The sequence below is a fragment of the Cariama cristata genome, unplaced genomic scaffold (genome assembly GCF_000690535.1).
Source record: "Cariama cristata isolate BGI_N322 unplaced genomic scaffold, ASM69053v1 scaffold7012, whole genome shotgun sequence".
Lineage (NCBI taxonomy): Eukaryota > Metazoa > Chordata > Aves > Cariamiformes > Cariamidae > Cariama > Cariama cristata.
The window spans coordinates 52,173-67,474 of NW_009603185.1; the positions used below are offsets into that span (position 1 = coordinate 52,173).

Sequence of the window (15,302 nt, forward strand, 5' to 3'; positions counted from 1 at the left end):
GCAGGAAAAAAATGAATGCTTGGAGCATTCCAGGTCCTTCCTCTGCCCCATCTCTTCCCATAAATAAAGCTTAAAACCTCAGGAAATTTCCTTAGGAATTTTTTTTTTTTAATTATTTCTCAGAAAGGGGGTAAAAAAATTGAGTTCAGTTAACTGGATTATTTCTCCATCTGGGTAGACCTGGAGAAGGGCCGGCATTAATCCTGGCCGTTTCCCACATTATTGGTATGACCTTGATGGAGCGGGTTGACTTCAGTGAGTCTTGGGTTCCCACTAGTAAAAAGTAAGACTTCAACTTCTTGAATCAACAAAGATGCACTGAAGAGAAACCTCCTTAAAATCTCCGAGGTGGTTCATATCAGTGTGCAATTGCCCATGGAAATCTGCATAGAGGGAAAAAAAAAGCATTAAAACCTGAAATAGTTCAAGCCAAAGAAAAAGGTACAGAATAGAAAATGACTTAACCGGTAAGGGGATTATATTGACCTCTTCAAACAGCTCCTTGGGGCCAGGCAGCCCTTTCAACACGTAAGGCAAAGGCTGGATTTGTTGACACATGGATGAAGAAGTGTGCTTCCTGAGCATGCTTTACACGTGGGGTCAAATCGGCTCTGGCGAGAGGTTCCCAGCCAGGCGGGTGACAACGCGAGCTGTTCCAAGGCTGCCGACAACCCGCGTAGGGGCCATTTAAAGAACTGGTAGCAGCTTCAGGAAATGCTGTGTGTTTGAGCCCTAAGGAGAGCTTCCCTGGAGGGATGCAGTACACACCTGCCCGACCTTGGCCGGGAGTTAATACTTAACGCTCTCACGGCCTCAGCCTGCAGCGCGTCCCTGGGCGGCGCTGGGGCTGGGACCACTGAGAGCCTGGCAGGATGCGACCCTGCAGGGGGTCAGAAACAGCAAAGAGGGAGGGCGGTTCTTGGTTGGATGATTTTTGTCTGGTGGAAGGAGGGTGAATGCGTGGGAGAAGCTAGGAGAAGTACAAGTTTAAGTCATTAAATGTACAAATGGAAAAAGAGAGCCAAGTGGAGACATCTCTTTACAAAATATAAAATTCTGTTAAAGCAGCAAGACGGCACAACATAAGGAATGTTTGGTACATGTTATTGAAACTGAAAAATCAGAGTATGGAATGAATTATAATTTAGCATAATCCATAATATTACAGTTTTCATTTTAAATTATTTATCTTATATTATTTGATTAAAGATAAAACTGGCTGACAAGATGTTGAACATCTCTGCACGTCTTAATGACAAATGAAAAAAGTCCTCATTATAACTTGTCCATTTTAAAATTTTTATTTGTATTGTTTCTACATAGCTCCCTTTTATTTTTAAAGCGTATGTCAGATACTCATTGTGTACACGCGATTCCATAACCCATCAGGCTTCAGTGTTGCCTCAGTACCTCTGATTCAGTAAATCAGATCATAGGCAGCATGCTGTCATATAATAAGGTGTCTGATCCTTATTACCAGTTTGTTGATGCACAGACTCCTTCAAATTGACCATTGCAACACATGGTTTCCCCTGAAACTAGCTGTGATAATTAGCGTGGCTCTAATGAGACAGAATGTCACTGATCTTGTGCTGAACTGTCGAGTATCGACGCTACGGATGGGAACTGTCAAAGCTTGCCATCTGTGACAGAGCTTGGCATATTCCATTTGCAAGGTAGAGCATGCTCAATAGACTGTTTTTAAACAAATGGTCCATTTCTTGATTAGGGCTCTGTGTTCTGTTACCGTGGAAGACTTTATATCATAGTTAAACTTTTTTCTTTTTTTTTTCCTTTTTTTTTTTGCTTGGGTAAGCTCGTTAGGAAATGAAAATGTTACTAATTCTCAAACCAGTGCCTTCAATCTTCTGTTAGCTTTTTGGGGAGAAGTGTGGGGGGGGAGCTGATCATGTATTTATTCTTCTTCCTTCCCCCAGTTACCTTAACGTAGTTCTTCTAAGGCTAGCACTTCCACAAGGCTTTTATCTGATTTTTTTTTAAGCAGCCAGGGATAGGGACGGCATAGTTTTGAAGGATAGAGGAACAAAATTAAAAAGTCTTAGATGACGCGCAACGGGAGCACGTGCGCCTGGGATGAAAGATTGCCTCGGTCAGGAGAGTCGGGCGCCCAGGCTCCCGAGACCGGCCCTGCAAAATGCCATGCAAAAAGTCCAGCGCTGCTTATCATTCCAAAATATGCTTTGTTGCTTTTTATTTCCTCCTTCTCTGGCAGACCACACAGGGCTTGTTCTGAAGAACATTTTCACTAATCTGATCAGGCAGCCAAATACGCCGGGAAAACTGCTTTAATGATCCCACTAATTACCTCAAGTCAATATGAACTGTATTATTAGACTGAGGGAAAATATTCCATTAGGTCTCCCCCTTGGGAGTTTCTCCGCTTTGTGATGTCACCGAAGCCTTCGCCCTCTCGCTTGTAATTAATTTTATTTACACACGCAGGCACGCACAAGGTCACACCTGCACAACCGGAGCTGGCCAGGGAGCTAGTGGCACTCAGGCTTAATCAGATCTGTCATAATTACCATTCTGCATGTTTCTGACACACGCTGTGAAATATTTCAATTTAACTGCCGCTACCAGCACAACCAGATGTAGTGTGAGTGTGGCTGCATTGGAAATATTATTCCTCAGGATAAACTCTCTCCTCCTCCTTTTTCCTCCCACCCCCTCTCCCTTTTACAGCTAATGTGGCACAGAAGCTGATGTATCCTGTAAATCTTGAATGCAGCGCTAGATTGATAACAGCAGATTAGACAGTTTAACCACAAACAGCTTGTTCATTTTTCACAAATGAAAACCACATGTGGTGTAACTAAAATTTCAGGCTCCTTTTTTTTTTTTTTTTTCTCCTCTCCTCTTTGGTTGTTGTTTCCTTTTGTGTGTGTGCGCGTGTTAAGATCTGCCTTTCACTGTAAAGGAGCGAAATAAAAGAGTAAACATACAGGGGGAAAGACACTGCTGTCTTTGGAGATTATTTCTCCATGACCTTTATTAAAAACCTTCCTTGCTTTGGCAAAGGAATCAGATACCGCACGGGGGTTTGTCTCTCATTCTGAGACTTTCTAATCTCTGGGTTTTATGCCCACTTATTAAAGAAGTCATCCTACTGTGCTGTTTTTCAAAATAACACGCCAGCAAACACCTCGCTTTAAGAAGAGCTTCTAACCGAAAATGTAGTCTTCACTGCTACCTAAATTTAGCAGAAATAAAATTTTCTGCCAGCTTTGCACCATGAATTTTGTCTCTTTGCTAACTCTTCCCTCTACCTCTTCCTTTGGGGAAAAGATTCTTTTTAAAAAAGAATCCTCAAAGTGTCTGCAATTTCAACAAATGGAAAATTGATAATTTTTTTTTATTAAAACATTCCAGTATTTCTTATTAAAACAGATTATGGTTAGTTTTTAGGAAACTAAATGTTGTCCTTACATTGTTTTGCCTTTTTTATAAATCCATTTTTTTCAGTTACATTTTTCAGCTTGCCCTAATTAAACAGCCTTCAATTCTTAGTAAGGGTTTGGGGTTTTTTGTTTTGGTTTTTTTTTTAAACCATCTACTCTTTAGTAGATCACTGTTGGCTACTTTTCCTACACAGAGAAACAATTAATGCAATTTTGGTAGAAAGTTTTAATTATAAGATTCTAAAACAATTCTTGCAGCAAGGAACAAAAAAGTGTGCAGAATGCAACTGAGCAGATTTCCCAAAAGCTGTTGCAGGTATTGTCAGGCGAGAGGAGCGATGCAGTGCAACTGATAGAAATTCATCAAATCTAATCTGTAATAAGGCTTCCAGGGGAGGTTTAAAAAAAAAAAAGTAGCTTTAGTAAGAGATTGTTTTATCCATTGCAGCAATATCTAATGCAGTGGCAATATCAAAAGTGCAAGAGATGGGGAGCTAAGACTCAGTGTTCGAAGTTCGTCAGAAGAAGGCAAGCAGGATAGTTTTTCAAAGCTGCTGAAGGCAGAGTTTGTAGCAGAATATTTGGCTACATAGATGGTAGTACCCAGGCTGCTGCTGAGAGGGTTAAAGACCCATGCTGGTACCAGTTGGCCAGCAGTTACTGACTGCATTACTAGTTCCCGGGAGCTGAGCTGGAGTAGGTCAGCATCGGTGTGCCGTCGGTGTCCCTCGCTGCGCCACAGTGCCGCCTCCGTTACTGACTCCCCACCCCGTACAGAGGGGGAATCTCATCCTGGAGGTGCAGCCGAAGCCCTGGAGATGCTATGGCTGCAGATGTCTCAAAAACGAGTGTGGAGTAAGGCAAAGAGGAGGGCAGAAAGGGCTCACGTTGGAAGAGATAATGCTGAAAGGAACCATCAGGATTCTTGCAAGGGTCTGGAAATCCAGCTCTTGTATCTTCACAAAACTCTTCGAAAAATGTCGTGCAGTCAGGAAGCACTGGATTGCCAAAAGAAAAAAAAGCGTGCCACCCTCTCCCACCTCCTCTGAGTCTTTTATTTTTAGTTTTTCTTTCTTAGGTAGAGATGTTTCAGTTCCTACACTCCAGATGTGTGAATCAGCTCTTCCCCAGGCAGCACCTGCTGTCTGCCTGACAAGAGGTGCTGTTTCTGGCAGGATGGATTTTCTTAATCTCTCTTCCCGCTTTCTGTATCCTCACCTTCTGTTTTGTTTTCCTCTCACCACCTTCACTAATTCCTCTGGTTACAGCTCTTCTCTTAGCCCTCCTTTGACTTTTTCCCACCTGGTTCCTCTCCCGTATACACCCTCGCCATCCACTCTCGCTCCCTCCTCCTCTTTCTCCTGCCCTACTGCTGTCCCCTGCATGCTGGAGTCCCACCCCAGGTACATCCCCCTGCACCAGTCCCTTTGCCCAAGCATCCCCTTGTGCCTGGGGTGCAGCGTGGGCACCCCGTGCCCTTGGGCTTCGCCAGGTGGTGGGAGGCCAAGGGCTGGTCGCCAGTGCTGCCAGCTTCGTGGGGAAAACATTGTTCCTTTCCCTGCATGGCGACACGGATTTAGCTGGGAAAAGAGCCATGTTCTTGATTTCTCAGGTTGCTCGTGCCTGCTGCGGGCGCATCACTTTAAGATGCAGTATATTGGTGTTTTAACATGAAGAAACTAAAACACTATTTAAAAAAAAAAAAAAGAAAAAAAGAAGGGGGGGAAAGTTTGAGCGAGCTGTATGAGAGTTAGTGCCGTACAGAAATGAAAACAAAGCTGTAGTGCCAGAGCCGAGGAGGAGGAGGAGGAGGCTGAGGAGTTAGTGAACAGCCCGTGGTTCCCGGCAGTGGGGGAAGCAAGGTACCAAGTAAACAGCGCAGAAAACAAAAGCGAGCTCAACCCGTAACTAAACAGGAAATGACAGGGTAAAATTCCTCCTGAAGAAAACCGAGAGCTGCTAAACACGTTACTGCAAAGAATAAAGGCATCTTATGCAAACACAAATGTACAGTAACGGTCCGAGAAGCGGTTTGTTAAAGGAGCGACTGATTACAATTCGGGTGAAGGGTTGTTGGGCAAAGGAAGGAGTAAGAAATAATAGATGTGTGTTTTCTGCCTTAATGTTAAACTGGGTAATTCAACACACACGACACCTGAAAGAATGTTACAGGATTTCTAGGTGCGAGGTGAGAGGGGACACAATGTTTCGTTCCAGGTAATTTTTAATTTCAGTGTTCCTGATAATTGCTCGTTATGTCCATTTTTTAATTTTCATCAAATTTAACCTCTAAGTCAAACTTCCGATTTTTTGTTACGAATTACCCCAAACTGTTGGCATATAATGAATAGGCTAGGGCAAGCACGCAGCTACCTGAGTGCGGAAAAATTCCAATTTGCAAATATTTAACTAATTCCAAATCTGCCAGATTTTATCTGAAAACACATTGTTATTCGGTGGTCATCTCATTTTTGCTCCTGTGCAGCGTCACGTTCCGTTACTTCAGGACAACATTTGAAAAGCGTATGAAAATAGTTGTAAGGATGTTTGGATTTGAGTGGTCCTTAGCAGAGTTCCCTGAAGTCTTGGACCCCAACTGAGCAAGACTTGCACACGTATCAGTTACGTCTCTGGGTTTGCTTAGGCGACTGGTGCTTAGCATCTCTAGTACATATAACACGCAAAAGAAAGCTCTGCAGATATAGTTATTTTTTTAAAAAGCTATGAAGGATTTAAATGGGATTCTTTTTATTTTGGCTTTGGAGCAGCCACTTTGCTTCACCTCTGAGAAATCATTTGCTACTCTTATTTAATATGAGGAGAGACTCTGAAGGGTTTGATCTTTTTCACCTGGGGAGCAGGACGGAGGGGTGACGGCAGGAAGAAACGTGCCTGCTCTGTGCGGCGCCTGATTTAAGGGCAGAAGCTGCTGCCTGGAAATACGACTGGGGCTCAGCTTGGCTGGCACTTTTCTTGGCCGGTGAGTAAAAGCCTAACGCTAAGAACTGCTCTGTAGGAGCTTTTTCCTTATGGCTGTTCTCGTCCTCATCCTGATGGCAAACTACCTGAAAACTCTTGTATTGGTTCCCACCCAGGAGGGAGAAACCAGATCTCTCCACCTTCCCTTTTGATCCAGCTTTCCCATTCTTTTAAGTCTCTGTCCCAAGCAACCATGCTACAAGTAAGGGTATTTTAGCTTTCTGAGGGCTTCACTGCCTTTATTTTTACCTGGGGGAGATAACATGCTTCTGGCTGCTCCCTTCTCATTTGCTGGGAGGTGTCTGTCTTTCTAGGTTTGGATTTTAAAGATTTTTTTAAACTGCATTGAGGTAATGGGCGTTATTAATTTTCTGACTGTTTCTGTGGTTAACAAAATCTGGAGGAAAGTTAGGGAAAAGTTTCTTTTCAAATTCCTTAAGACTCCCCTCACCCTTGGCATTATCAGAGCATTAAACGCTCTTCACTACCAAACTGAGAGCCACAGAAGCCAGCTGAACTGCACGAGACAAGTTTAAAAAAGTTTTCTCAGAATATTTAAATGCCTAATTCAAGTCTATATGAAAACATTTAGTTAGGCTGTAAAAATGTGAAGGGATGTCTGAGAATGGATTTGAGCTGTGTATGTTTTGGAACCACGTCGCTTGTTGGAACATCTTGTCAGCTGAACTGAATTTACAATGAAGTCCAAATATCTATGAGCCTGTGATTCCTCAGTGTGTGGTAGATCTTCCCCTGATCCAAAATGGATTCTGGAAAGAAAAAAGATATGACAAGAAGCCATGGATTTAAATTACTCCTTCTGGGAAATTATAATCTTTTAAAAAAGTTAAATCTAACAATGTGATATACACACATATAAGTAATTATGGAAGTGACACTTTGGCCCTATGGCCTTTTTGCTGGAGGTCTTTCCTCCAAAGCAAATGTTAAATCTCTGTAAGCAACGTAATAATAAACATTTGCTGTTAATTTGTAAATTGATAGTAGTAAAAAGGATTTTTTAAATTGCCAGGCTCTTTGTGTTAAGGACTCTTCTCTAACTCAACTGCAGGTAGAGCTGCCATACAAAAATTGATTGCATGTTTAAGAATAAATAAATATGGGCTATTAAGGGTCGTGGTTGGATTTAAGGTTGTATTTACTTTCAAGGAAAGCATCGGTATTGCAGTGAAATCAGTACTTCTCTCCACTTAAATAAAAGGTAGAGGGCCATATATTACCAGTCACCCTCTGTGAAACCCGCTGACCCATTTTACATGCCTGTACTATAAAAAGTAATGTACCAGACTAAGACTGACTTATTTAATAATTAGCAGGTTTTTTTTCTTTTTAGCTTTTTTTTTATTGTTAAATCCATTTTTGTCACGCGTATCTCACGATTACAATGCCAATTCAATCATGTGTGTGAAAGAGGATCTGGAGTAGAGGAAGGCAGAATAAAGCTTCACCCACTGTTTTTTTGCACCTATTACTTTTTTCCCTTCTTTTTACGTATGAATGCAGTTGCATTTTATGTAAGGTTTTCAAAGGCATGCACATTATGTTTTTGATTAGGGCTTGTGCCTATCTAGCATTGCTAGGCAATTGGAGACAGTACTGTAAAAAAGACACGTTTGAACACAGGAAAGGAAAGGTGGAGGAGGCTGAGAGCAGAGGAACCAAGCTTGAGAGAAAGCCCTTCATTTAGTTTATTCAATTCCCTCTGTACTCAACTAAAAAGTAATGATACTTACGTTTTCAGTCAGTTTTAGAGTTATGGGTTAGGATTTTTCCTTCCATGAGCTGGTGGTAAGTCTCAAGTGCTCGTACACTGGGAACGTACCCAGCAGTTTTGATACAGCCTCGGACCTTAATCCGTAAGTTTTTCGGTAGCACTGACTCTTAGCCCCTCATCGTGGCTCTGAGTAGAAGGGGAGGTCTGATATGACAGACGAGACTGTGGGAGCAGGACCGCAGCTCTCCAGGTCATTTTGTTTCTGTACTTGTTTGCTGCTTGCCATTGAATTTTAGAGGTCACTTTAGCAAGTTTCCTTTTCCTATTTTATTTGTTTGGATATTTACAAGAATAGAAATACGTATTTAATTGTTTAAGTGCTGCAGCTAGAGAGGAGAAAAGGCAGAGGGAAGAAGAGATGTTAGGAATCCTTTTCCCCTAAAATATCACCAAAAATTGCCGTGAAATACTATCAGTACCACTGCTAGCTGTTTGGTCATTTGTTTTTCACAACCCAGAGAAGAGGTGGAGGTAACATCCAGACAGATGGTATAACTGAATAGTAGGTTGGATAAGAAATGTAAGGAAATGGCATAATCTGTTTCAGTATTCTTCAAAGGAAGTTTTTCCTGCTAGTGAAGTTTACCTTTCTTCTGAAAAGCCCTATGAGGTTGTGGGGTTTTCAGTTTGTTTGTTTTGCTAAATCTGATCTATTATGATGGCAGATACAGATTTACTTAAAATTCACATCTGGCTTCCCTTTTCAATGTTCTAGTAATGAAAGCCAGTAAAATAGATAAACCAGAAAAATCTGGAGATAAAGGACAGCTTCAGGTTTCAAACTTTCTCTGATTTAGGGGAATGCTCAAAGGCAAAGCCTGAAACTTAAGGCTGATTAGTGTAAATAAAATAATAAGGCAACCATCTTTCTGGGGACATTTATTATCACTTTAGGCCACATCTCAAGAAGAGGCATTCGTATTCTGGTATCTCTACTCATCTTCTGGAACAGGCTGAAAACCAGCTTTTGCTTCTTGAATTAAAGATGCAGAGTTTTGTGAGAAAAATAGGGAAATCCCGAAGTATTGAACGTTCACAGCAGGGTTTTAAATTATTTGAAAGTATGTGCTTCACAGAATTCAGTGCTTAAAATTACTTGAAAATAAAACTAAACTGAAAAGATTTCACTAACAAATGTGTTGGTCAGTATCAAAACCTACTAAGTCTGGTAGATTATTAGTTTTCCTAAAATTTTATAAAAATATCCAGTGCCTTTTATTTTAATAGACTTGAGTTCTTCTGTGAAGCATTTAGGTTTATTCAGCTTTGCATAGGAGATAACTAGGACAACTTAGGTATTTTAGGAAAGATAAACTTGCAGTCAGAATAAATTTTCCTGCAGTCAGGAAATTCCAGAAGAACATTGAAGGCTGAAAAGGACCACTCTCGTCATCTAGGCTTGTTCCCATGTCTGAACCCACAGGTATTTCACCCAGAAAGAAGTCAGATTTAAGTAATCCAGCCTGAAAATTAGTTTTGAATTAAATACTCTCTTCTTACCCTGTGGTGGGTGTTCCCTGCTGTATCTTTTCAAATAATACAAATGTAACGCAAACAGCATTTCCCAGATAAGTTAAAGCAGTGTCCATTGTTACTTTTTTGTCGTATTTTTTGTGCTGAAGTGACATTTGTTTATTTTGCTTCTCAATGCCATATGCATGAGCTTACTGATTCAGAACTCCCTGAATTTTCGATCCTGTTGAACACTGTGAGAAATCTCAGTTGAAGGGCTTAATGCGTTTTCCAATCAATGTGTAGGGGAAATTTGGCCTTATCAATTTAAATGCTGGAGATCCTTTCATTGCATTATGGAAGAATCTTCTCTAAGCAGAGATTATTCTCAAGAACTTCATAACATTTAAAGGTTAATATGTTAGGTAAAGAACAATATCTTAAGACAAACATTTTTATTACAGGACATGAAGGGATAGTTCTGATTAAATTACATGATTATTTGAATGGGAAAGAAGACAAAGTGCATCATTTCTTGCCCTCAACTTTAATGCCTTTAATCAAATAATGACCTTCTGGAAATAGTTAATTTTAAGCATTTGGAAAGATCAATACCACTTTGCCACCAAAAAATGGCCCAGATGATGAAATTTGATGTATTTAAAGTACCATTTCACCCTTTTAACCTAGTAAATAATTTAAAATGCTTTCAGTACTCCTTTGCTACCATTATGTATCTCGTTCAAAGTATTATGACTTTTCCAAAGGCAACCTTTCTGTGCAATGCTCAGCTTACAAGTTTAATACTAAAGACTAAGACTATATGCATATACGGGAGTGGTGATGTTGGCTTTTTTTCTTCTCTTCTATACATGGATTCTGTTTTGAAAAGAAATTGAAATATCTATGATGAACGCAGCCATTTGGAACAAAAAATGAGATTTGTAAAGCAAGTTGGATGGCTTTTGAAGGGGAAAAAGCCAATATTTAAAGTTTAGTCCATGAGTTCTTTTCCTTTGTTTTGTCTATAAGGTATTGTGTTAAAGGTGAAGGATTTGGGTTGCTCAGACAATTAAAAGCCCATTTTACAAAGTGTAATTTCATATCTGTGTTCTATAAACCGAAGTGCCTTCAGCGTTGTAAATTAAAAAAAAAATTGCCCTCTATTAGCATGTTAGTGGGCAGATTAAAGCCAGTCTTCCTTAGCATAAGTAACTCTTAGAGATTCTTTTAAAAGTAGAAAATTATTTGCTGAATGATAAATTGCTAGCTTTATAGTTAGTTGCTGAAAATGTGCTCATTCAAAATGCCTACTTTAGTTTAGTCTACAATACTCCATTTTTTGAGTTAGAAGTACTGTTTAATGGATTATGTACTTAGTCCTTGTTCACAGTAGATGCTGAAATGCAATTCACACTTTCTGCTAAAATGTTTGTATCAAATATCTCCCTATTTAGACTGATTTCTTCTAACACCATATATTTTTATTATACTATATGCCCCAGAGAATGCTACAAAGAAATCTCAGATATACTATACCCAAGAAAAACTGTTCATATCTTAGCATTGATACTCTAAAATGTTTTGCCTTCTTAGATTCAAATTACAGCTCTTCTAAAAAATGTTGGAGTCTTTGTTAGTTATTCTGTAAGAAACATTCATCATTTGGCAAATTATTACCACTATAGCAAATTCGCCAAAGAGTTCACTTGCTCCACCTTGAAGACCTTTCTTCCCAGACTAGATGTGTGTGTTGCTGATTTGGAAAGCTTTGCCCAGAGAACATCTGCCATGATTGTAATGCTACACTCTTTGATCTAGTTAGGGTTGGTATTTACACCTTAAGTACAGATTTCAATTATCTTTTGTTGTTGTTGTTTTAATAAGAAAGATACCAGAATGCAAGAATAGTTTGTTAGAAACTCTGTGTGAAAGAGCAGAAGACTTTATCTAAACACAGCATAGGTCAGACTGAATAAAATAGCATTTGAATACATTGATAAAATATATAGATGGTTTCTTTAAGATAAGCATGCTCATGGGTCTTGCAGAGTCTAATGTTTGGCAGTTATCCTCTTTGCGCTTTTCCTGCAATAGTTTGGCAGTTCAGCTTTCACAGGTTTTTTTCCTCTAATGTCTTATGTTTCTTTACTAAATCCCTATCAGGAAACCAGACAGAAGACTCTTATTTATTTTAAATATCTTAGGTTTAGCATCTTTTTTTTTTTCACCATTTTCTTGCTTACTGTAGCAAGACCTTTGCAGATGGTACTTGGTTACTTGAAAGTGCATAACAGTATTTTCTTTGTAGCAGATGGATTTAAGACTTTTAGTTCCCAATAAATGTAGGTTTACAATACATAACTTTACAGGATTTGTGTTGTATATAACAGGTTTCAACATATTATCTCAGAATTCATCTGCATGGCATTTTCAGCTTATCCAGGGCCCATGCCAGTATTTTAAGTAATAGGGAGAGCATAGTGATTGATAGCAGCTAAAGGCGTGATTTTGAATAGAAACAAAGGTTTTAGAACAGAAGGTGTCAAATTAAACTTTGTCAGTTTGAAAAGTAGTAACATCCTGAAAGTTCTCCAAACATATTTACATGTGGCTAATGTTTATATTTTGCTTTGTACTCTCTTTATATTCAGTGTAATGTTGCCTGGCAAATTTACTGTGTTTTAAAATCAAGGTTGTTCCCAATGTCATTGCAGAGTTTTGGGGGGTTCGCCTCGCTGCATAGATACATCAGCTTAATTATTTTAAGGCTGTTTTTTTTTTAAATGATGTACTATATATGCTGTATAAACTGGTTGGGATCTGAGTGATAAGTATTTCCTTATTATTTTGTGGTCCTTTCCACTTCCTGTAAGACTATAAAGACAAAAAACCCCAGTGGCCCAAGCCCTCCTTGAAAATAAATTGTTTGAACTAGACAGAAATTGCTCTAGACTTAAATAAGAGGAGGAAGGTCAGCCTTGTTACGTTCACTTGTAATTTCAACTGCATTAAGTACAGCAGTTCATACTTCTTTAGAACAAATGAAAACAAAACTTACAAATTTTACAGAACTTAAAATTCACCATAGAAAAGTCGGTATGTTTACTTAACCTAAAATTTACAAAAACATTTCATACATTCTCATTTAGCTGACTTTTATGAACGAGCTTTATGTCATATACAGAATTCTGAACCTGAAACTACACAAATACTTACAGGTTGGTTGGTTTGTTTTGAAGTAAAAGAAAGCATATTGGTATAAAGTTTTTAGTCTCTTAACAAAGTAAATCCCTAGAGGCTCTGTTACTGCCCATTCACGATCTCCTCTGAGAATATTTGTGAGATTAACTTTCATAAATATTTTCAGACATAAACCATGAAGACCAAAAAATTGTTTCTATCCTTCTAATTTTAGAAGAATTCAGTTGGTTGTTTCCATGTTGCCCATCATATGTTTCATCTGAGTATGTCTATTTCTTTAAAAACATGATGAACCCAATGGAAAAGAGACATTTTAAGTGGAATACCAGTCTGTTGTATGTACCGTGTCAGAAGCATCTGATTTCAGTATCTCAAAATCGCTGCTTCCCTGAAAGGCTAGCAAAGATATACTTCAGGTTACAAGTCATCAAACCATTTTTAGATAAGGAATTAGAAGTATTATTTCAGTGCAAAAGTTGATAGAAAAATACTGGAGATATAATGTTAGCCATCAGTAATTAATAAAAATAAGGTCTGCCCTAGTAAATATAGAAACAGAAAAGACAGTAAGGGGAGAAGGAATTTCTTAGTTAACAAAAACTGTTGTTGTGAAATATGTTTGTTCGGTATAAAATGTGATTGCCTAGGAATTCCTTTTACTACTGGACATGTAAAAAGAGTTTCTGCTATCTTTTTTCGCCAAAAATCTGTGATTCACGTGATCACCAGACAAAATATGTGCAGCTTCTAAATGCGTGGTGCAATTTCTTTTCCAGTCTGTCTGCATACCGTAGAGAGGTGTCACGGGAGGGGACAGGTTGTCTTGGTTTTTTTCACTTTCATCAAGCTGCTGTGATAGTCAGCTCTGCTCTCTGTTTCACCACCATTAGAAAGAGGACCAACGGTTTCAATGTGAAGCAGTGCAGACTCCAGAGAACCAATTTTTATGCGGGTTGTTTTTTGGGGTTTGGGGTGTTTGGGTTTTTTTAATTAAAAATTTTATAACTGCATTTCAGTTAAAAGATCTAGATTTGTTTCTCTTCATCTTCTTCTCCATCCCCAACAAACTACCTATGCTTTCTGATTACACATCTTTTAACTCACTGCAGAAAACTGAATACTGCTGTTGAGCATAATCCAGCATGTATCCCCGTGGAAGCAAGGTGGGCAGAGAACCGTGAGCAACATGTTGATTTTGTTAGGGACAGAGAGAGTTTGTGCATTAACCTGCTAACACATCCCAGGGTGCCTTACGATGGGGAGGGAGAATCCACAGACTCTTGCTAACTATTTTAAAAACTATTCTGTATGATTCCAGCTGGGACAGGCTGTACGTTATGTGCTCTATATGAAGAGGTTTGGCCACATTTCCCAGTCAGGTTGCTAAACCCTGGGGTACTACCAGGGCATCCAGCCTCAGCGCGTGGTCGAGGAATGGGGTGCGCTCCATCCCTGGGATGCAAGGGGGCCCTTCTGCTGCTGCCACTCCCCTGCCTCTCCCCTCCCTCCCTAGGATACCTAGTGAGCACCTGTGGATTTTGGCCCCATTTAAATTTTCGCTTTCTCAGCTCTGCTACCACCATCTCTCTAACATTTGTCATTTTGATTATTTCTGTTTCTCAGGGGCATTTTCTCCTGTGTCATTTGTTCAGTTTTCTACTTACATCCAAGAGAACATACTTCACATTTTTATACATACCTCACTAAATATTTTCGTCTACAATATGAATGCATTAAGATTATTTGTTTACTTTCACCTCTTCCTATCGTGGCAATATTTTTACACTGCATTTATTAACTGTTAGCTAAAGATATGAATGTCTTCAAGAAAATACATATCTATATTGTGTCTATGTATCTATTGTATCTAGTAGTAAACTAGTCAGGATAAACCATTTTTCAACTACCAGTACATATAAAAAGGATCTAAAAGCTTCTGTACATTTGTATTATTTGTTGATTCAATAAAATGTCACATTATCTTTCCTACAGCATTAAGAAATAAAATTGCATGGACCTAGGTTTGAAAACAGATCCTTGAAGCTAAAAGAAAGGAAGTATACATGTTTTATACACGTAATATTTTGTTTCTAAATTTTAATATACAAAAAAATTGCTGCTGATGTACACTGTGCTAGCTAGAGCATTTGCACTCTTCTTTTAAAACTACCAGTGCACAATTAAGAAAAAAATCCTCAATTAAATTTTAAGAAGATGTAAGAAAACGATTGTTAAATTTTCAAGATGAACTTGTACGTCTCTTATAGAAGCAAATTAGCAACTGCTGCGGTTCTTGCAGGGGATTCTGTAGCCAACTTCATAGTATGTATCCCAAAACCACATCTGAATTAGAGTAGGTAAGCTCTTAGGCAACTTGCTGTCCTGTGATATGGAAAGGGTATAAAGGGTATATCAAAAGCTTGAGCATATCTTGCCCCCCCCCCCCCCCC

The 15,302-nt window shown here is 39.1% G+C and overlaps 1 protein-coding gene across 1 annotated transcript in view; it reads left to right on the forward strand.

Annotated features, from left to right (window-relative positions):
• SATB1 (SATB homeobox 1) overlaps positions 1–15,302 on the forward strand; it is a 71,339-nt gene that overhangs the window by 50,220 nt on the left and 5,817 nt on the right. The window lies entirely within an intron of this gene.